At 37.1% G+C, this 22,049-nt stretch overlaps 1 protein-coding gene across 4 annotated transcripts in view; it reads left to right on the plus strand.

The window, feature by feature from the left end:
- GPR85 (G protein-coupled receptor 85) overlaps positions 1–19,368 on the plus strand; it is a 44,163-nt gene extending 24,795 nt beyond the window's left edge. For 2 of the 4 annotated variants that reach the window (XR_004778221.2, XR_004778222.2), the window contains 2 exons: positions 15,275–15,387; positions 18,374–19,368. The gene's annotated coding sequence lies outside the window, so the exon portion shown is untranslated. Of the gene's footprint in view, positions 1–15,274; positions 15,388–15,792; positions 16,626–18,373 lie in introns of those variants that run through there. The other 2 variants (XR_004778223.2, XR_007709326.1) reach the window with 2 other exon arrangements.
- The last annotated feature ends 2,681 nt before the right edge of the window (positions 19,369–22,049 follow it).

Here is a 22,049-nt window from a genome sequence, read left to right on the forward strand (position 1 = left end):
AAACACCTGCATTTATACAAGACCTTTTATCCCAAAAGATTTCAACAAGCTCTGCAAGCTATAAATTTACAGCAATACTGTACAGGTAATGTAGCTTTCAGTTCAATATAAAAGGCAGTATCCAAAATCTGGAAATCCTGATATTTTAACAAGTGACTGCTGAACACAGGATTAAAGCAGAGGGTTGTGCATTTTGGAGGGTTAGTCTCAGATGTAGAGCTAGGTTAAATTCCCTGCTGAACCCACACCCAAAAAACTCACACAGGTTTCCTGTGGGACCTTGGGGAAGGTTCTGGTGCCCAGATCCACAAAGTATCTTGGCACCTGGCATGGGACCTCTGTGGAGCCGAAGCGATGAATTTCAGCGGTGTAGGCCTCAAAGCTATGCCTGGCTCCTTAGTAAGGCTGTCAACTCCTGCATTTTTGTGTTTGTGGTGATGATGAAAAATTATCAGTAATACCAATATTGTGCATACCCAGAACTTCAACCATATTGCCTAGACTGAAAAGTTTAATGTTTATTACACACCCTTACCCAGTCAAGACACACATTAAGTGTCCCCACTTACATCCTTGTTAGGTCAACTCCATGAAGCAGGCTTAGGTCAAGCATAAGGCCGAGTGGCAGCAGTTTAGCTCAGTCTGGATAGAGAGGCAGGAGGGAAACTGCTATGCCATTGAGCAGATCCCATTGAGGTGAAGGGCTGAGGAAGAGGGACCTTGAGGTGCAGAGCAGAAGACATCCACCCTCAGTCCAGACACAGCTTTCATGCCTCACCCATTAAAACAAAACAAAACAAAACAAAACAACAAAAAAATTTATCTCCTTTGACTAGGACGCTGCATTATACAGTAGTATTCAAAGTCAGGATTATTTCCAAGCTTAAAAACCTAACATATTTAGGATCAGACTTGGCCTCCATCAAATACGGATCTAAAATAAGCAGTCACTATTTAAATTTTGGCCTCAGTAGCAAAAGTAAGATTTGGATGACACCAAGTGAGAAAATACAAACCTTTCTATTGGATTTATGTCACAAGCCAAATGCAAATTATCACTGTTCCTCATTTTCAGTTTACCTCTAGCTATTTAATCCATCCTCCACTAATTCTCGTCTGCATTATTGGTCTGGAATTTAGTCTACATGATGAGAATCATTTAGTTGATAGCACTTTAAACTCATCTATAAACAGCTTTTGATGACTAATATGCATTTTTCTGTTCCTGCAATAAATTTGTTTCAAGCAAAAGGAGACTGTTTGGAAACACCTTACATTTCCTGGTAAATCAGCTATTTAATATTTAATTTCAAGCTGTACTGGGAAAGCAAATCTAATTTTTTCTCAAGCTCACATCAGAAGGGAAAAAAAGTACAATAGCCGCAGAAAAATAGATAGAATTTGTATAATTTCAATATGGATATATGTCTTCTTAAGCCATAAAAAGAATAATTTTATATGACTTTTTTTACATTTTTCCATCTTAAAAGACAGCCACTTTAGATTCATTTAATTTGAATTCCTACATGGCCTCTGCAAATAAAGAGAATGAATAACCAAATGGAAAATGCTTTTGCTTACTCCCAGCCCTGGAAGTGATTCATTATTTAAAGCATTACTATTAAAAATGAACCATTTCCACAGATAACATGAAACAGGTAATTCTCTTACAGGCATCCTTACAACTACAGAAAACGTGAATATTTGTATACTTGTATGCTTTTGAGAGGAATCCTCAGTAATATACACACAAAGAGACATCACAGATGTCTTCTATCCTACATTTTTTATGCCATTCTTATGCTAAATGGCATTAGACTTTAGCATACCTTTCTTCAATATTCTTCTTTTTGTGCTATACCCAGTCCCAGTTTGCTTCTGCAGTCAAAACCAAAAAAGCCCTCAGCTTCCACAGCTGCTTCTGCTATTCAGTATTATAAAACTGCACTACTGCTACTTAGTGATACTGGATTTTACCTTGCTGCTTGATCCTGCCCAAGGACAGAGTGCATAATTGTCCTGTTCAGCCATGTATGAAGCAATCTGGCCCACAGAGGTTGTACTGAGTATATTTTGTGTTACTGTCAGAGGCTCTGTCATCAATACTTTCTTACTTGGCTGCATGCAGTTGAACCAGGCAAAAACTCTTCAAGGAGCAGCAAACACCACCTGGGGCAGGAGCTTAAGGAAGAGAAGTCCTGTCAAACCAAAATATTCTTTCCTCACCTATCCACAAAGGCAGAAGCTGTGATGAGGGAAGATTCCTGATGCACGGGGGCTGTGCCAGGAGTGCATATGCAGCTGCAGTAATGGGAGATGGGGTATGATCAGCATCCAAGAGGGGCAATAGATCTAAACCACACCATCCAGCTCATTTGGCTGATCACTTTGAGTTTTTTCATCATTCTTGGGATCTCTGTGTTTTAGTCAGAGTGCGCAGTAGAGAATTGCATTAGTTAAAATAGTTCATGAAGCAGACAAGAATTTCAAGCAAACTGCAGACTTAGAGCTTGCCATTAATATTTTCAAAAGGTAATGACTCAGCTCAGTCTTATCACAATTCTGTTGCAAATTCAGATTTCCATCTTTGTTTCTGCTGACTTCACGCAAAGATTTTGCTACTAAAATGAGACTGTTTTCTGATACAGGCCCTTGCTTCACGCCAGTCAAGCTTTTGTGCCAGTGGAGTTGCAGGCTTGTCTGTGCTGTTCTGAGTATATTAGGAATGTATACAGGATATTTAGTACTCAGAAAGTACCAGATTAGTTCAAAATGACCTTATCTACTAAGTGGGGATCAACCCCAAGATTAATACCATGCATAGTTGTATGTGCTCTGTGCCCCATGAGGGCCTGGTTTTATTGCTTTATGACACTTCCCGACCACAACCTCTGCATTTGCCAACTAACAGCCAATAATCCTTACAGCCACATTTTTTTTTTCATTTATATATGCAAGACTATCATGCATAAAAGCCTACAGCATTCTGTAGATAATTTTAAAGAAAATCCCCTTTCCTTGGAATTCAGTCAGTATCCTGAGCTCTTTTGGCACTTTATCCGAAGGTTGAGATACAGGGTCGTATTTTTAGCTTTCAGGCCAAGTCAAAGAGTTTTACTCATTCTAAGTGGCTGTTTGTGCTCTTCACCATGAAGTATGAGTGATTCATGGGTTTAGTCCACTTGGGCTCATTTACAGTAATGCTGTACAGAAGCATAGTTTCTTGGTGTAATGAATTTCTCTCTCTTCTCAATAGTCTAATTTGACTGGCATAATTTGACCGACATAATTGCTGGGCTTCCTATTAAGCAAAATAGAAGTACAGATCATGCATTCTAGTTATTCAGAGGATTCTTGACTCCGATGAGGAGTACTTAATCAAGTTATTATTCAGGTAAATACTACATGTACAAAAGTGACTTTCAGTTTACCAGCTGGAATTGATGTGAAGGGGGATTTTTCAGCTCATTTTCATAGTTGCACTGATGAGTTTCTCAGAGTTCAATCAGGAGAGTTATCCACATTCCTACAACTGTGTTGCTATTCTCTTTCACAGTTTTGTCCCATTCTGTCATGATAAAACATTAAAAGACAGTGCCCTGTTTATCAGCAGGAGTTTTGTCTTTGCTATTCAAAGGGCATTTTCACTAATCCAAGCAACAGGTTTCCCACTTGCAGTCTGCAAGTTGTATGCTTCCTTACCATTTGATAGGAAAACTAAGTGTTGACATTATTTCTTTCTGTAACTTTGAAAAATGTGTTTCTTTGTGCACAATAGCTGGTGCCATCACAGTGTACAACATTCTGGGCCCTATCCCAAATGTCTGATACGTTAGCACCAGTCAATAGCCTGCCCTCCCGTACTATTTTCTTTCACCTCTTATGAAGGTAACTCAAGGCCATTGCCTCAAGCAATTTTTACAGTGAATAAAACTGACTATAGAGCAGTCAAGGACTACAGAATATTTACGTAACCTCCTCTATATTTCTTGATAACCCCATACTTTTATGTAGCTCCTTATTAAGGCATGAAATCATTTGACATTTCGCCTGGTTAATCAAACAACAGGAGGTAATCTGGGAAAGCATCAGTCTTGATTATCGCCACACTACACTGGTAGGGTTGTTACAATTACTTTGGAAGTAAAACTTCCTCTGGGGAACTCAGAGTCAGTCAACTGCCAGTCACATCTTTCCGTAACTTAAGCCACGCAATTAGTTCCTCGTAAAGGCTCGTATTTCATACTGGCTTCTCCTTCAATTAAATGTATTCATTCAAAGCAGATACTTTATCAGCTATTCAATTATTGGGAAGTAAGTGTGATGCAGATCATATTTCTATTCAAATTAACATGGTTCAATATTTGAAGTATTCTGTGGTCAGATTATAGAGACAGCTGGAGGAGTTTATACCAAAATGCCTACAGATAGCTTTAGTTTTCTGTTAGAGCTTCTTCAATGACACAAATTACATGTTTTTTAGCTACTAATAATATCACACCATATGATACTGTGTTAAATGTTGGGCTTGATCTCCTTTATCTTTAAAAATGCACAAGGATACAGCATATAAAATGCAAGAAAAGGGTAAAGGGGGATGATAGTTCACAAATCAGCAAGGTTTTGTAGTTAAGGCTATCTGGTTAGCTGTTTTACTATGCAGCTTACACATCCCCAGTGCGAAGCACAAAAGTGTCGTCTGCTTTTTGACACAGCTTAAAGACGTTGGCCTAAGTTATGCAAAGACTGTGTGGGGGTTCGTAGCAAGAGTGAAATGACATATGAAAAACTGTTACTATTAAGTTGCACATTTGCTGTTCTGCACTTTGTATGTCAATAGTGGAGGCTCTGTGCATCTGCCCTCACCTTCACTGCGGAGGTTACCAGAGCAGCTTCTGAGAACCCAGCCAGACAGCCTGGCTCTGCTGTCTGAGCAAAACCATCCTACTTTCATACTGAAAGGGTTGTTAGGCATTGGAATGGGCTGCCCAGGGAAGTGGTTGAGTCACCATCCCTGGAGGTATTTAAAAGATGTTTAGATGTAGAGCTTAGCGATATGGTTTAGTGGAGGACTTGTTAGTGTTAGGTCAGAGGTTGGACTGGGTGATCTTGGAGGTCTCTTCCAACCTAAATGATTCTGTGATCCTCTCTGATTCACTCTGCACCCACTGTAGATGCTCTACTCTGCTTTTCACAAAAAGTTCCTCTAATGCACTAAAGAACACATCTAATAGTCTTTATTTCTCCTTGCCTCATCTCATGCCAAAATTATCTAAGGATTTCTTTTCACTAACAAAATGTTCGCTTATGTTCAGAAGGGCTCAAATAATTCCTCTCTGTTTCTTCTTGGTTGTGTCATTGAATTTAGCCTTGTTTCACAGTGGTGCCTATACAATACCAGTATTACACGTAACCCTGTGAACTCATTTAGGGAACATCTTGTTTAAAGAGCTGAGATGTTTCTTTCATTCTCTGCTACAAGCCACTAAGAATAAATCCTATTAAAAGTAATGCAAATTGCTGTCGTTAAGAAGATAATCCTGTTTGGCCTACATAGAGTTCACATTTTTCTCCAACAAAACATTACAGATTCTTGGTTTGTTCAGCAAGAAGCACATAGGCTATGCTGCCATTGCTGATAAATAACACACTATCTTCTTTTTATTTCATACCTGCCCTCAAAATATCATTGTCTTGTGCAAAACAACTATAAATCCCATAATCAGCCTAGTAGAGTTTATAGGTGAGAGTTACCTGAAGCAGGGATCACTGGTACCTGACTGGTGTGTGGTCTTTCAGTGAACTGGGCAAATTTGCACACATTCATTATACCCCACAGTACCCAGTACATATGTTAATTCTAATAATATATTATATTGTGTATTATACAGTCATTCATACTGAGATATTGTCAGTGGGAAAATGACAGCAGATCCTACGACAAAAGAATTTTAGGTTCCAAAACAATGATTATGTGGAAGATAGCACTGTCTGTCTAAATGAAATCTGAAAGACTGGCATCCCATAATCGCAATTCATAGTCCTAAAAATATCACGCTGTCCTTTCTGAAAGTAATATAACCATCATATTAACTTACTCTGAACATACTAATGGAGGGTTTGACTTGGAAATGGAATAGATCAAACAGAGAAGTGATCTGCTCGTACTTCAAACGTTAGTCCGAAAGTCACCATTTTAAGCAGAACATTCGGCTTTATTTGGAAGCAGAAGACTTCAGCCGATGCCCAAAGCACGATATTAAATGAGAAGTTGGAAGATTATTTTAAATCACCTGCATAGTGTTTTGTGTATGGTTCAAGATAGCATTGTCAATAATGTGTGCAGTGCTAGTCAACAAGATCTGGAAGATGGCGCAGAGTGCACCCTCAGCAATTCTGCTGATGACACAAAACTGAGGGGAGTGGTGCATACACCAGGAAGTTGTGCTGCCACCCAGAGGGACCACAACAGGTTGGAGAAATGGGCTGATAGGAATCTGATGAGGTTCAACAAGGAAAATTGCAAAGTCCTGCACCTGGGGAGGAACAACCACACACACTGGTACAGGCTGGGGCCAACTGACTGGAAATCAGCTATGTAGAAAGGGACTTGAGGGTCCTGGTGGACACCAAATTTAATACATGCCAACAACATGCCCTTGCATCAGAGACTAATGGTATCCTGGGCTGCACTGTCAGCAAGCTGTGGGAGGTGATCCTTCCCCTCTACTCAGCACCAGTGAGGCCACACCTGGGGACAGACTGCTCTGGATGGTCCTGCTTGAGCAGGGGCTTGGAGCAGATGGTCCCTTCCAACTTCAACAATTCTGTAATTCTGTGAACCAGAACTCTATTGCTATGGTTAGAGATAGTCAAGAGAACAGAGTTTTGATGACTTCTGCAAAGATTCAGTATTTTACTCAGTGACTGTGATATGTGTCCCCATTATTTTAAAACAAAAGTGTGAGTTTGATCTATTTTAAGACAAAAAAAAAAAAAATAACAGCAAGAGAAGCAGTGGCTTTCCTTGGGTGCCGTAAGTGCTGTGGATCACAAGAAAAATTGCTGACAGTTTTGCACTTCTTCCTGGCTAGACTGAGACTGTCCCAGAAGCAGTGGGAAGTTCATGCATCCTACCTCTTAGTAAAACCTACACTTTTCATGCCTGTACAGACCTCAACCAAAAGACAAAGTAAAAATTTTTACAGGAGAATAATTTATTTGTAGAACTATAATAAACATTTGAGCATTACAAACACAGATTCATTAGCTTTCCATGCCCTGATGTGTGTTTCCTTAGTGATATCAGTCATTAGAAATGTCAGTTTTACTGTTTTCCTTATGTTTTGCATATTTAACAGATGTTGACTTCCTAAAGATCTGGTCTTAAATATTCCTTCCTCCTATGCATGTAACATCCCTCATCACAGTCATTTTTTTCTTCCATTATGGCTCTCTCCAGACTTGGGATCTCTTCTTATCAATTAGTGCATATTTTTCATTACGCTTTAGGGACAGAAGGAAAAGAAATGTTTTTTCTCCATCAGTAGCAATCTCTCAATGTTGCAGATTTCACTGTAGCTTGCCAATGCTTCCTACTGATTTCACATATCTGAAGTAGTAACTCATCATTAAATGATCTTTGATATTATTCCATGTCTACACCACTGAAGGAGTAGTTGTTTCCATCAAGAAATATTTCTGCCTCTGTTTTCCTTTTCAGTTATTTCAGTTATTTAACAGAAAGTACAATGTCCCATCTCCATTCAAGATGGCAGTAATTTCAGCCCCTATCACAAAGTTCTTTTGTCATGTCATGACTTCAACAAAAGCAACTTAAAACAAATAAACAGCAAGGAATAAGTCTCTATAAAAATTAGTAACTCATAACAAATCTATTTCCAGATCTACTATATCAGAATCATAATTTGCATATTTTCTGCCAACTGCCATTTGCAAATCCCTAGGATGGTTTTCATCCAACTGTGATCATAACAAACCTTTCCATCTGTGTATTTTTCTAAGAGAAATCTTCATCACAATTGTTCCCTAGAGGCCTTTTGGGCTTCAAAATTCTGATATGGTTCCATCATTCCCATAGGAAAAGTGATACAAAATTTAAAGGAATGTTATAATTGATCCTTAGGTTTGCTCAGCCATGATAAAGAACAGGTCATTTGCTTTGAAAACTACTTTAAAATTTATATTAACAATATTATTTCATTAAGTCATTCTAAGTTCTAAAATATCTTTTCTAACACACAATATATGTAGAATATTTGTCACTTTGAATCTACAAATTCCACAAGACTCTTTTAAATAAGGCTTACTATATATTCTGAAAAATAATAAGTTCACATTTCTATAGAATGTCGATGATATGTTCTGGGAGCTCCAAAAGTTCTCTGCAAAGAGTAGCAAATTAAACAGATCTGTATTCCTGAAAATATGTTAGCTCCCTTTATATGTGGGTAAAATGAGTCCATAACAAATTCAGCCATTTACTAAGATACTTCTTAGTCCTGGCAATAGTAGTCTTTGCTGCTAGTGTTGGTTACAGACATCCTCTGTAGTTGATTTATTGCAAGGTGTCAGAGAAAACAGTTGCTAGTATGAGAAAAAAATAAATATATATATATGTATATATTTAATTTCAATTCTGTTTTAACTTTATCATTCAATTTTTAAAGATGGAATGGGAACTGCTATAATTAATGACAACAAAAGTTTATATATTTAATTTCTTAGGTAAACAAAGAAACAGTAAAGAAAAGATCTTATAGTCTCTTTTGAAGCAAAAGTTTCAGATAAATGAAATTCAGGGAATTACTTCAACGCACAACTGAACCCACCCTTGTTTACAGAACAGATTTGCAAAAGCGAGTCTTTGAGTTTGCTGGTTCAGGACACAATTCTCCTCTTTCAGAAACATGTAAGTAAAGTGGCAGGTGGGACTAGGGGAATGAGAAACTTTCCAAGAAACAGGACTAATTATGAAAGGAGTAAGGACTATCTGAAAAATGCACCATAGCTTCTTTTAATAAGTCATCATTTTAAGTAGGTCATCTATGTCCATTTCCCCACTTATAGACTGAAATAAACATATCAAGAGTAAAACACTTAAGCAAGTTTTAAACTTCAAGAGTATACTGACTAAAAAGACCTGCAGAATCAAAGCCCAATATAGGTAGGAAATTATTTTGCAGTACCAGGACTTTGCTGTAAGAATGCAAGGACAAGCCATCTGCTCTGATCCAGGCAGGAATATTAATCTACATGAGAGATCTGACTTAATACTTTTATTTATTATTTTCTATGAACTTAGCCAAGCAAATGTCTTCGTATCAGGTTTACCTTGCAAATCCTGTAAGACCTATTTCTCGTGTGAGGCGTCTTGCCAATAATGGAGCAGTAAGTACCATGCCCTGTATCTGAGAGGTAAAGGAGGCACTATACCAAGTAACATCAGCAGGCTCCAGTATCAGAGAAGGACATCAAGACATCAAAAAGAAAAGAAACAAATTATCAGGCACCATAACACACAAACAGCATCCAGCCACATCTACAAGGGAACTCCTAGGGCCAGAAACACACTCCTAATATTATGGGAGATGTTATTATCTTTATCATGTGCTGGAGGCACATCTATCTAGCCGTGTGTTATTGATGAAGGGGCTGTGGAGAGACGGAAAGAAGGAGGCAGGGAACACGTCACAGGCTGACAAACCAGTGAATTCAACCAGCAGCCCACTCCCTGCTCCTGCCTGCAGACACTTGGAAAAGAGGCTGCAGGAGGAGGTTGTGGGGTAGGAAAACAGTTTAAGCAGGCTGGATCCATATAATAGGTCATACTTTGGAGAAAATCTAGCTAAACTATCAAAGAGTTTTAAAGGAAACCACTCACAAGCATACACATGTTGCTGACAAGACATACTTCTTTATATCATAGCTCATCAGAGAGAATATAGAAGCACCTACTCATTCTGATAAATACTAGACAACCTTAAAATCCAAAACAGCACTAAAATAAATTAATAAATTACAGGGAAACTAGTACCACAGTCTAGAAGGAATTCCTAGTAACACTGGTAATAAGGAAGTCAAGATAGACAGCATTACCTCCACAGTGGGAATGGAAATCTGAGTTCTCAGCCCTGGCGCTGATCTTCCAACTGATTTTGAAGCAGTCACTTCACAACCTCGTGTTTCTGTTTCCTTAGCTCCAAAATTCTGATAAAAATCATTGCCTTATTTGTTAAATACTTTTGAGATCTGATGTTATTGATAAAAATCAAGGCAAGTGTTTAAGAAGAGGAGAGGTAAGCAGTGGTATATAATCTGTTGCTAAAATCTTTGCTGGAGAATTAGAGTATGGAAAATGTTCTACTACTCCTTTAAAAAGATACTCAAACTGAATCCAAGAATTATGGATCAATAAGATTGAATCCAATTCAAGGTCACTCTAAATGCAAGAAATAATTAAAAATAAAAGCAAACAAAAAATCACACACACACCAAAAAAAAAACTTTTAAATCTAATAGAGTTATTTTAAGGAGCAGCTGATAGTTGTTTATCTACTAGCATTACTGTAAGTTTGGACTATTGACTCTGGGAGAAAGACTCATTTTTTGGAAGTTCAAGGCTCTTTCATCAGAATACTCTGGAATAAAAAGCCACAGTGATGAATTTTAGACTAACTGGAACCATATAAGAGGAACACCTAGGTGTCCTGCTAAAACACCTGTTTATTTTGGAGAACTGAAAGAGGAAGAAAAAAAAAAAAAAAAGAAAGCTTAGGCATAAAAGGCATAGAAAATAATAACCATATTTGTACATCTCTAGTCCACATCCTGACCTAACCTTCACAAAATAAAAGGTGAAGATTAAGAGGATCAGCAACAGTGATTTCTGGGAGAGAGTGGGGAGACTGGAATCCTGCCCATAAGGTTATAACGAGAAGGGGTCTGGGACAAACTTTGCCTTTTATTTTGTACACAAAAACACCTTGTGTGCTGCTGAAACATAGTCCTTCACTTCAGATGGCCTGTAGGACGCAGGCATGAAATACAGTACCGAAAATGCTACGGTGTCATTGCAGGCATTGATGTCACAGTTTCCACTTGAACACTGTTGTAGAGCTCATGAGTAAAGCAGTTTAATTTCCAATAATTTTTGTGATCAGTTCATGGTAAGATCTACCTTTTAGCACTCAAACTTTCAGATTACCATAATAAATATAAATTTATTTCAAGAGTTCTTTTATTAAATAATTTAGATTTGTAGGCTTACAAGCAGTGCTATGTTGATGAAATTTGGTAAGATGCAGATTTCAGCCCTGGAGCAAATGTTTTAGAAGACTTTGAAAATACATTTCTGGGAACTGTGATTTGATTTAAAAGATATTTTTCAGAGAGTGGGATGGGGGAGTGTGTTACATGAGATGAATAATATGAAAAAAGAAATCCTATCACTGCAGCAAAATGCAGTGGATTTTAGAGAGGAAGGTGATGCCCTATAACATATTCTGTAGGAATGCTGTAATTAGATGAAGCTTTTTCTGATATCTAACATACTGCAGCAAGAAAAAAGAAGCATAAATTTGGAGTTTTTTGAGCATTTATACATGGTATTGTGCACTGTGATACAAGCAAGGAAAATTGGATTTGTGTTTCTATATTAGTAGATCAAAAATTCATAGAGCTCCTATGATCGTGGAACCATTGTGATTACCAGCTCCCAATAAATGCTTAAGATTATTTGATGGACAGACTTGTTTCCTTGATAGAAACAATGTCAGAATAAGTTATATATAATATATATTATATATATACATTATAAGATATATATTATATATCATATATAATTATCCATGTTTGCTTATTTAATATTTCTGCTCATTAAAAAAAAAAAAGTCCCAAATAGTAAAAAAAAAAAAATCTGTGTAAAACAACAAAAAATGTTTTGTTGGAGGACTCCTACTTAGACAACATATTGGCAATGAAAAAATACTGTCCTTGTGCAAGCATTTGCAAAGCAGTTTTAAGGACAACTTTAATATTACATTAAATAAAATAAAGCAGCATGAAAACTCTTTGCTGTAGCATTTTTTAATAGCAGAATTTACTATAATTTTTAGACAGTCAGGTTTCCTGAATTCCAAAAAGGACATGAATTTTTTCAACCTAGCCTTTGTGAGGCTCAGGACTGCCACAAAGCACAAGCCATTAAGATAGCAGTTCTCAACAAGTGACTGAAATAACAGTTCACTTTCTCACAACAAAAGATGCTGAAGTACTAGCAGCATTTTCTAAGCTCTTTTAAAATACCTTAAAAATAAATCTATATTTACCTACAGTATACTATAAAAATCATGGGCATCTTCCCTTACATTTTTAGAAATAGTAGCATTTCAGGATGCCATGACTAAGACACACTGATGCTGTCAGAAGTTATTATTTGAGTGGCTTAAAGATGTCAAAAACTATCTCCTAACTGATGGGAAAGGAATTCAGTAAGAGACAATTTCAAGACAAAAAAAATGACCACCTTGGCCTTAAATAAGAAAATGTTGTTAAATTGAAAAACCTCAATTAAATTAGAAGCTTATGGCTTAGTGATGAGCTGGGCTACAAACATGCCTTTTTTAAGGAGAGAGCTTTTAGTAATACTCATTTAGCATATAAGAAAATGACACAAGGCAGAACTTTGTTAAGGTTTATTTTACATAATGGCAATTTACCCATGGGAGCAGTGCTTATATGCAAATTGTATCCCCAAGTGAGAGCTGCTCTCCTTGGCGGGGCATCGATTCTTCCAGTGATGGCAGGCAGCAGCTGTGTCACTGTCCTCAGAGGGACAAAAGATACATATTATCCAGGTTTTGTAGCAGCTGGGCCACTAACTCAGAACATCTCCCAGCCCAGAGACCTCCATCCCTCCTAAAATGGCTTGTCGCCATTAGAGGTGAAGATTGGAAATGTAGACAATGGTCTCAGGATCCAAGATTTATCAATCTCATCGCTGCATCTGTTCACAGATCTGGATGTCAGACTTTTATCTTCCTTTCTGTTCCTCTAGACCACTTCAGTTTCATATTATTCTTTAGCCTATCAGTCTTATTTGAGAAAAATAATAGAAGTTAATCTGTTAGTTTCCAAAAACTCACCTTAGTCTCACAAACAACTTCTTACACTTCTCTCATTGAAACTACCACTTGTATTGAAAGGATGTTAGTATTAAATTATAATGATGCTCCTAGGGAGGAACATGCATTTATTTGAGCACCCAAAATGTTCAACATGATTAATGTGATTGCAACCAATGACAAGGTAATTTAAAATGATTACTAAAAATATCACTCTCACACATGTTATTTTTAGAGTATCTCCAGCAGTAACAAAACAGCACAGAGCTGGGCACAACTTTCACAAACAGTGTAAGATGTGAAATCTAAGAAGAATAAATTAAGTTACTGGCATCTGTCTGTCTAGAAATAGAATCATCTTTAAGAGTGCTCTCTAGAGAGAAGGAAAACACACACTTGTGAAAATGAGTCAATATTTTCAAAAAAGCCACGGATTCTGAGAATGTCATATTCTTGTTACCCAGCTTGGACACGTGAATGCTGGGTTTTTCCCTGAGCCCTTCTCCATAGGCAGTTAGTTTCAAGTCCTTTGTCAACACATTTTTTCTCACATTTAAATTGGCTTCATTTATTTGTAGGTCCCAGGCTCTGGACCCCACCCATTTCCCTCCCTACTTAGTATCTGCCCAACGCTGAAAGAAAAAAAAAAAGTGTTGGTTTTAACCCTCAATGTCTCTTAAATGTTGAGCGTAGGGGAACAACCTTTATTTTACACAATAAAACTCCTATTAAATGATGCTTAGCGAGACCTGTAAGTTGTTAAAGTCAAGCTACTTGGAGATCAGAGGAAAAAAATATATATATCAGCTTCAATGAAGCCATGCACTCACCAAATCTTGATTCTGTGACTTTTCTTAATTTTCATTAAAATTCTCAGATGAATTATTCCTGGACTAAGGAGGATACATCTCAAAAAGTCTCAGGAAAATCCAATTCTCTTTTCTCCTTTTCCAAGGGAAGTAATATTTCCATAGAGAAGCACATTATCAAGATGTTAAGGCCAGCAATTTACTTAATTCCAGAAGATGTGATAGTATAAAGTTATAAAATATATCATGGCCAAAAGGTAAAGGCGACGTTTCATGAAGTTTTCAAAGAACATATTTCTTTTTAACTAAGTTCTTAAGTTCTCTGTGTATGCATTACTGCTTCTATTAACAATATCATTTATTTGTGTAGGCAATGAGCTTTACAGCTGTCTACTTGTTTTATTTGCTTGGTAGAATTTTGTCATGTAAATTACAGTTACATTCTGGTAGCAGCACATTCCAGCAGCTTGGCTCACTTCTTCCCTCACACACCTCTTGCAGGTTCCTGCTCAGGAAAGCACAAGTGTGGTAAACCCTATTGGACTCAGTAGGCTTCAAAAACAAGCTTAAATTAAAGCACATGTACAAGTGTTGACCTAAAAAGAGATGGATTTACGCACCTTTTAAATTTTAAAGAATGTAGGGGCCACTGTTACTTACATCTATTGCATTATTTTGTCTTACACCCTCGTATTGCTACCTGCTGCAGAAATTCCTGTGTAGTGGCACAGGAATTGTGCCACTTGTGGCTGGTGGGAGTCAGCAAAAGCCTGAAGATAAGTTGGTAAGCTCAAGTTCGTTAAAAAGTTCTGAGTAAAGCCTCAATCTTGCTAAAGAGTAGGTGAATTTTACTGTTTTATACGTTATTATTGTCTTTATATCACTCTAAATGCAAGTCAGTCATGACTAAGGACAGCATCTGGATACTGTTCTGCAGCAGACATTAATGAAACCATGTTATTTCATCAAGATTGTCCCATTTTCAGTGTCTGATTGAAGCTGTTTTTTGTCATCAATAAGGGCTGTCAAGTCCTGTAGAACTGTATAATTAGAAATCCAGAGAACCATTGAAAATCAATATAGTCCAACTGAAGTGATTCTACAAATGTTCAGAATGTAATGGACTGCGATAAATCGTTCAAAATTCCATACATTTGGTCAAAAAAAAAAAAAGTCTGTAAATATGCTTAGTATTAACTTCTGTAGAACTTTACCTTTAGGTGCAGAGTTTGTCATATCTGTGGAATGATTTAACTGATATCTATTAATATCAATAGGATATTGAGAAAAGCAGGATAACCCATTATTTTGATTCATCAGAACAGGCAGTGTCTGTGTATCTCCTATCTACATGACGCTACATAACTGTTAGCCTGTTTTCAAGACAGGATCACATCTAGGAAACTTATTCTAACAACTTTCTCCATCTTCAGGTAAGTACCTTTTAGTTTAGTCAAATTTGTTTAACCAAATCATGTTGTATATTGTGGTTTGACTAGTCTTGGAATTTGTTTTCTCTTGTAATTTATGATTACATATTACAGCATAATTATCTCAAAGCCATGAACAGGTCAGCACTGCAAATTCATTCACAAATTAATTAATTCCCATACTGAAAACAGTTAAAACTTGCTACATATTTGTCATTTGTATTAAGCTAACAGGCATACAAATAGATTCAAAAATCATGTAAAGTCATTAAAATGATGTGAATGACTGAAGACTATGTCTCACAGTGGCCTTAGACCTCCATTTTACTACACAGAGATGTCATCTTTAAGACTCATTTGTGTTCTATAGTTTTCCCGCCTCAAATGTCTGCCTGACTTTCAAACTAGGATGGATGGATGGATGGATGGACGGACGGACGGACAGATGGACAGATGGATAGACAGATAGACAGACCTATTTCTAAAAATCCTTTTTCCAAACAAGCCAACATGGCATCACATAAAATATCTGGCAACAGCTATAAAGTTAAGTGTTGATCCTTAAAAAACTCTAATCCTTTCTGGAAGGTGGTCTGCCAAAACCGGTCTCTTTCAATGACATGGAGAGAGCATTGCTGTACATTTGCATCATCAAGAGCTCTCGAAAAAATAGTGAACTGAACAACTGTCCTTACCAAAAGACAGTGTAGAGAGGAAGAAGGCTGACTCGTGCACCTTTATCCATTCAGCTGTTAATAACAAGTAAAACAGACAGTTATTACAGATTTGCCCAAGGAAATACAATACACTTAAAATGAATTTTCTCTCTTCTCAAAACTTAAGTAATAATTTTTTCTCTGACTGATAAGTAACAAGCATGCTCATATTAAATATTATTCCAAAAATAATGCTTGAATTGGATCTTCAGTCACTAGTTCTCAGTTCTAATCCAAAGCAATCTATTTGTTGTGAACTGCATCATAATAAATTCAGTTTTACAGCCCATTCTCAGGCCTCGGTATGATAAATCCTCATTGATTTCTTTTTGAGTAATCAAGTTTTAGACATAAGTTTTAGCATTTTTTAAACTCACTGGCATCACTTCTCTAATATAAGGGAAGATAAAGTGTGAAATGGATTGTCAAATTCAGCTAAAGACCTACTAACCCTGGGAGTGTTAGATGTGTTAAAGTCTTTCAACCATTTTATACCCTTCAAAAAACAAACAAACAAACAAACAAACAAAAAACTGTAACTCCAGACTTCATATATTATGGTCACTAGTATGAGTAAATGAAAAACCTTCCAATACAATATCTGTGTCTGCTACACTTCCATTCTCATCTATAACTTTAGAGACCAGAGAAGAATTAAAATTTTGTGAGTGAAATTTGGGGCCCATTGAGCCAATGGCAATCAATTTGTTATTCGTTCACTAAAATCAGGAACTCTACTTTAATTTTTTGCATATTCAGTGACTGCTTTCATACTGTTATCCAGTAGTACTGGTAAATTAATTTTATGTCCACACAAGTGTATTAAAAATGTGAGTTTTCTTAAAAAAATTTGGACCAAGCTTCTGCAATACAGCTGTTTTTTTGTCAGTATTTGTTTATGTTTTTACATAATCATGTATTCAGATGTCTTATGTAGTCTATCACTATTGACAGAGTATTTCCAAATTTTGGAAAAATTGTATACTTTCCCCCTCCCGTAGCAAATACTGAAGATTTCCATTAAAAAACAAACAAACAAAAAAACCCTATGTTTGTTGTATCAGGTATTTAAAGAAACATTTTATTTTATTTTTAGTTATTGTACTTTAATGGCCTAACTACTGACATCGCAGTATGTTTTACAGCTCTAAGTAAGGAAATAGCATCATTTGTATTTCCCAGAGACACAAAAACTTCCCATTCTGGCATCCCATATTTTTAGGCCATTCAGTTCATTTAATGACTACTAGACAGAGCTGAACAACTCATGGTCAGAAAAGAAATCTAGAAAGATATTCAGCTCTGTTTCAAAAGTAATAAAAATGATGAACTGAAGCAGAAACAATGAACTGTCATACAAGAAGATTATGGTGGAGCTGAAAATTGAACTTGGTTCTCCTGGGTCTCAAGCTAGCTGCACTAACACCTTATCCTTTATTCCACTCTACCCAAGGCATCCTCCAATAAAATAAGAGAGAAATCTCTCTGAGGGTTTAAAATGTGTTAGAGCTGATGAAATGTTCATAACTAACTTGTCACCTTGGCAAGTTTAAAATTTTGCAACAAAAAAAAATATTTAAGCTGAATACCTGCCAAACCTTACCAAAATACAAGTGGTCAAATGAAGGCACTGGTCAACTGCTTTTGCCAGGGATTGTTTACTAAATAAAACCCCAGAGGCAATCAGAGGTGTAGCTTCCTTGTTATTATGAAAGCTGGGTCATTTGGGTTGTTTTTACTCAGAGGTCTGTTTTGTTTTTTTTTGACATCCAGCTTTGCAAATATCTTGTGTCTCTCCCCTTTCTCAGAATAAGGTTGGAGGGTAGGCTTGCTCCCAGTGCTAAGCGAAGATGCTGTTCTGATAGAGAACAAATTGTCCCATTCCCAGAAGAAATCTTCTGCAGGTGAAAGTAGTTCCAAACATCCCCCTACTTTCAAAGTAAAGAAAATGCAAGAGCATCATGCACGGAGTCAGTGACCTGCATCAGGTTGCCACAATTACTGCATGCCTTTGCTTGGTGACCCTGAAAGGGCACAGCACTTGGTGGATATCTGGGAGGATGCAAGAGGCTTCCACATGGTTTACCTTTGTCTTCGTAGATCAAACAGCAAACTCATTTGGCTTGCCTGGAAACACAATCGGGCTAAAATGCAAAATTTTCTCAGAAAATTAAAGGGACTGAATGGATTAGAATGAAAGCTATTTCAGTCTTAACCTTTAAATTCCATTAATGTTGTGTCTCCATAACATTTCTTTGTTTTATCTCCCTAAGGCAAACATCTTTTGTGCATCCAGCTGAGGAATGTGGCCAGGCATTGGCAAACTCCACAAGAGGAAAAGAGGATTCTTTTCCATCAAACGCCTGTTCATTTTAAGTGCCTCCACACTCCCTTCTTCCACAGGAGCAGGATATTTGGCAGTTCACAATGATGCATAGGGTTCCCCTGTCCTGTTTTCTGTCCCATGTGATGGAGGCTATGACTGTTTGATTTGTGTGTTGTTAGTGTTTTGGGGTTATTGTTTGTTTGTTTGTTTACAGTGAATGGTTCTGTACAGTGTATGTTTTATCTAAAATAATACAGTGGCTACATGGCAGAGGATAAAGCACCAGAAGGTGAGGAAGGTAATCAGAGAAAGGGAAGAAAGAAGAAGAAGAAGAAGAAAAAAACAAACAAACACAACAACACTGCGCTTTCCTCAAATGTAGCTGTGCTTGTTCAGTTGAAGAAGGAGATGCTTGAAAGGAACAGGGCACAGGAATGGTGTCAACCTCAAGGGTTGTGGAAAGCAAGAAGCTTTCCAGGGAACTCTGAGGAGCCCCCACAAAGGGAGCCACTGAAAGCTGCTGGATTGGAAAACAAGAAGCTGCTTCTTCTGGAAGAAAAGACTTGTCCCACAAGGATGCTGGAAGATTTGTTTTCAAACCTTTGTATTTAATCTGCCTCCTTCATTTACCATTTTATGGCAGAAGGCTGGGAGCCTTCTGATATGTTGGTGTGCTCACCTCAAAGAAGATATTGACCAGTTCTGCTCCAAGCCTCTGTTAATTGGGGTTCTGTCATAGTCTTTTTCCTCATATGGAAAACAAGCTATTTCTGGATTTCCAGCAGTTGTTATATGGCTATAATTATTGAAATGATTTTATTATTTGCACTTAGAGGTGCGCCACAAAATTCAGAGTTCATCTTCTTTTGCATTTTTGTTTGTTTGTTTGAACAAATAAAGATTTACAAATCCCTACTGTACACCACAGAGGGATTCCAGGTCTTTGGCACTTGTATTTGTTTGTTGTTTATTTTTATCTCACTGTGTAAGTCTTGGGACAAAGCTTCTTTAACAGGTAAAGACAAATGACTGAATTTCTGCTGCATTGGGACCAAATCACTTTAGCTTCATTTTGTGAACAAATGCAGTTTCACGGCTCATTGCTCAGATATTGCAGCCTGTCACAGCAGAGAGGACATGAAACAAGAAAACAAAGGGAAGAAATGTAGCCATGAGTAGCCTTGGTTGTACCTAACTAGAAGAAGGTTTACTTTCTGAGTAGGGATGGCAATTTCCCCATCATAAAGCTCTCAAGGTGTGCACAGGGAAAATGTTACCACTTCAGTTGGCAATTAGACCCAGAGACGGTTTTCTTCCTTAAGCTATCATGTATAGGTTGAGGTTCATAAAACTTTGTCCTTTAATGTCTTTGCAAATAAACAGATGCAAGGCAAATTAAAGCAGCTGAGTCTGGATCTAGACTCACTTCAGCAGGCTGTGGCTTTCCACAAGGGAGTTATACATCAGCTGAATAATGCAATTTATAAAGAGTTGAGGTGATCTGCATTTATCTACATTCAGGGAATAACTGTATAAAATGAGCCTGATTCTTCTCGCATTTACCCAGTTTTCAAAAGGATTCCAGTGGGATTTCACCTCAGAGCACCCTGAATGAGAATCAAAACCCATGATTTCACACAGCAGTGATGAATCCAAATAAACTGCTCTGCTTTCCACACTGCTGAAAACAGGCATGCTTTTCAGGGCATTCTACGCAGCTGCTTTACATTCATTATACATCCACATATCAGTCGGAGTAAGGGAGGTATTGCAATGGAGGGAGGGGAGGAGAAGGACAGATGGGTCTGTTCTTCTCTTAGGTCCTTCTCTTAGGAGGTGGGATCAAGAGGAGCTTCTCTCAGGGGTGACAGCAGCATTTCAATGGGAGAGTAAGCCCCAGTCTTGGGGCCTGGGGAAGGTCACCATCTCTCCACTGGATGTTGCACATCCCAACAGACCTGCCAGAATTGGGGTCGGTTCCTCTGGATGCTCAGAGCAGCACCCATAGGAAAGACCAGCAATGAAGCCCTTAAGAGCTTTGTGGGGACTTTTTTTTTTTTTTTTTTTTTTTTCAGGTAGCCTTTTGGGTACAAATACTTTTGAAATATTGCAGAGGCTTTTCTCTCATAAAAATGTTTGATATACTGGTGTTCAACTCGTTGCCTGTGGAAATCGCTCTTTCGTATCCAAGAACTGTTTGTGAGTGGATCTGTGACTGTGCTCCTGTTTCCTCACATGAGCATTCGTATCTTCTCACCTGTTAACGTCTTGGTTAATTTTCCAAGATTAGAATCAAGGCCCTAGAAATCACAAATGTTACTTTAAGAAGGGGAGGGAATTAAGAAGACAGTCACATCAGACAGTATCTACACTCCCCATTTTTCTGAGATTTGGTTTTACTGAAGGATACTTTCCTGAGGATGAGACTTGCCATAAGTCTCCAGACTTGCCATTGAGCATAAGTCATTGCCATCTTCAAATGGTATGAAAGCAAAACAGCACCATTCTTCTCAGTCTCTTCTGAGTATCTCTTTACTTTGTTTCCAAATGAGTCCCTTGTAAAAATGTCACATTGCTGTGCTGCTCAAAAGCTACTTAATATTCTTTTTATTCTTAAAAGTGCTCTGTATTCCCTGACATCAGAGGTTTCTTTAATCAGCTCTGAAGATGTCCCATCTTCCGCATTGTTTTCCTTGCTAAATTAGAAGGAAATGCACAAAAAAATTAATCCATATATTTCTCATTTGACTTCGGGAAATAACTAGCTTTGGGAACAACATTTTAATTGCTGAGTTTCTTCTGTTGCCTAAAATATTACTAAAGATAAAGGATTTGGCCTAGTCATGTTTTTAAGAACTATTTACAAATCTAAGCATTTTACAGAATCTGATTCAATGTCTCCAAGCTAACGTGGCAGCAAGCACATCATTATGAATTTCTTGTTTGTTATATGCATTAGTTCTCATGCTTGAACTGTTTGTAGCAGTGTTCCTCAAACAAGTAAAATACAACCTGTAAGAAAAGAGAATGTTCATTTCTGCAGAAAATCTAATATTTCAAAATATTTATCTCCAAACTGGGATAAAAATGTGAAATTGGAATTGTATTTATGCTGAAGTACAATGATTTTTTTTAATATTTGTACACTTAATATTTTATATAAGGATTTTATAAAGTATATATGAAACAATATCATATTCAATCTGATACTCTAGCACTGAAGTTTAGAGTGAATCAAAATCTTTGTTGAACTAAGAACTTTATCTCATTAAAAATGAGACTTTTTTTTCTTTTCTAGTACTTAATTAAATGTAATCAATTTAAATAAATTATCTGTTAAAAATGGAGAAACTTATTTTACTAACACTTAAAAGTGAATAAAACTGTAGCCAGCAATTTAGCCAATAATCTTTCTGAACAATTTTAAAGTAAAATAGTCATTGGAATACCCACTCCACCAGGAAGTTCAGCATGTATTTAAAACTTGTAAATTGAAAAAGGACACAGTTTTGCATGTGGACAATTTAAAACTGTGTGACTACACCTCTCTTCTTCCAAAGGGACATGTAAAGGTACTAATTGTATTTACCATTGTTTTATGGTAAATGTAAGCACTGTTGGAT

Source organism: Cygnus atratus, chromosome 1 (genome assembly GCF_013377495.2).
Source record: "Cygnus atratus isolate AKBS03 ecotype Queensland, Australia chromosome 1, CAtr_DNAZoo_HiC_assembly, whole genome shotgun sequence".
NCBI classification, from domain to species: domain Eukaryota; kingdom Metazoa; phylum Chordata; class Aves; order Anseriformes; family Anatidae; genus Cygnus; species Cygnus atratus.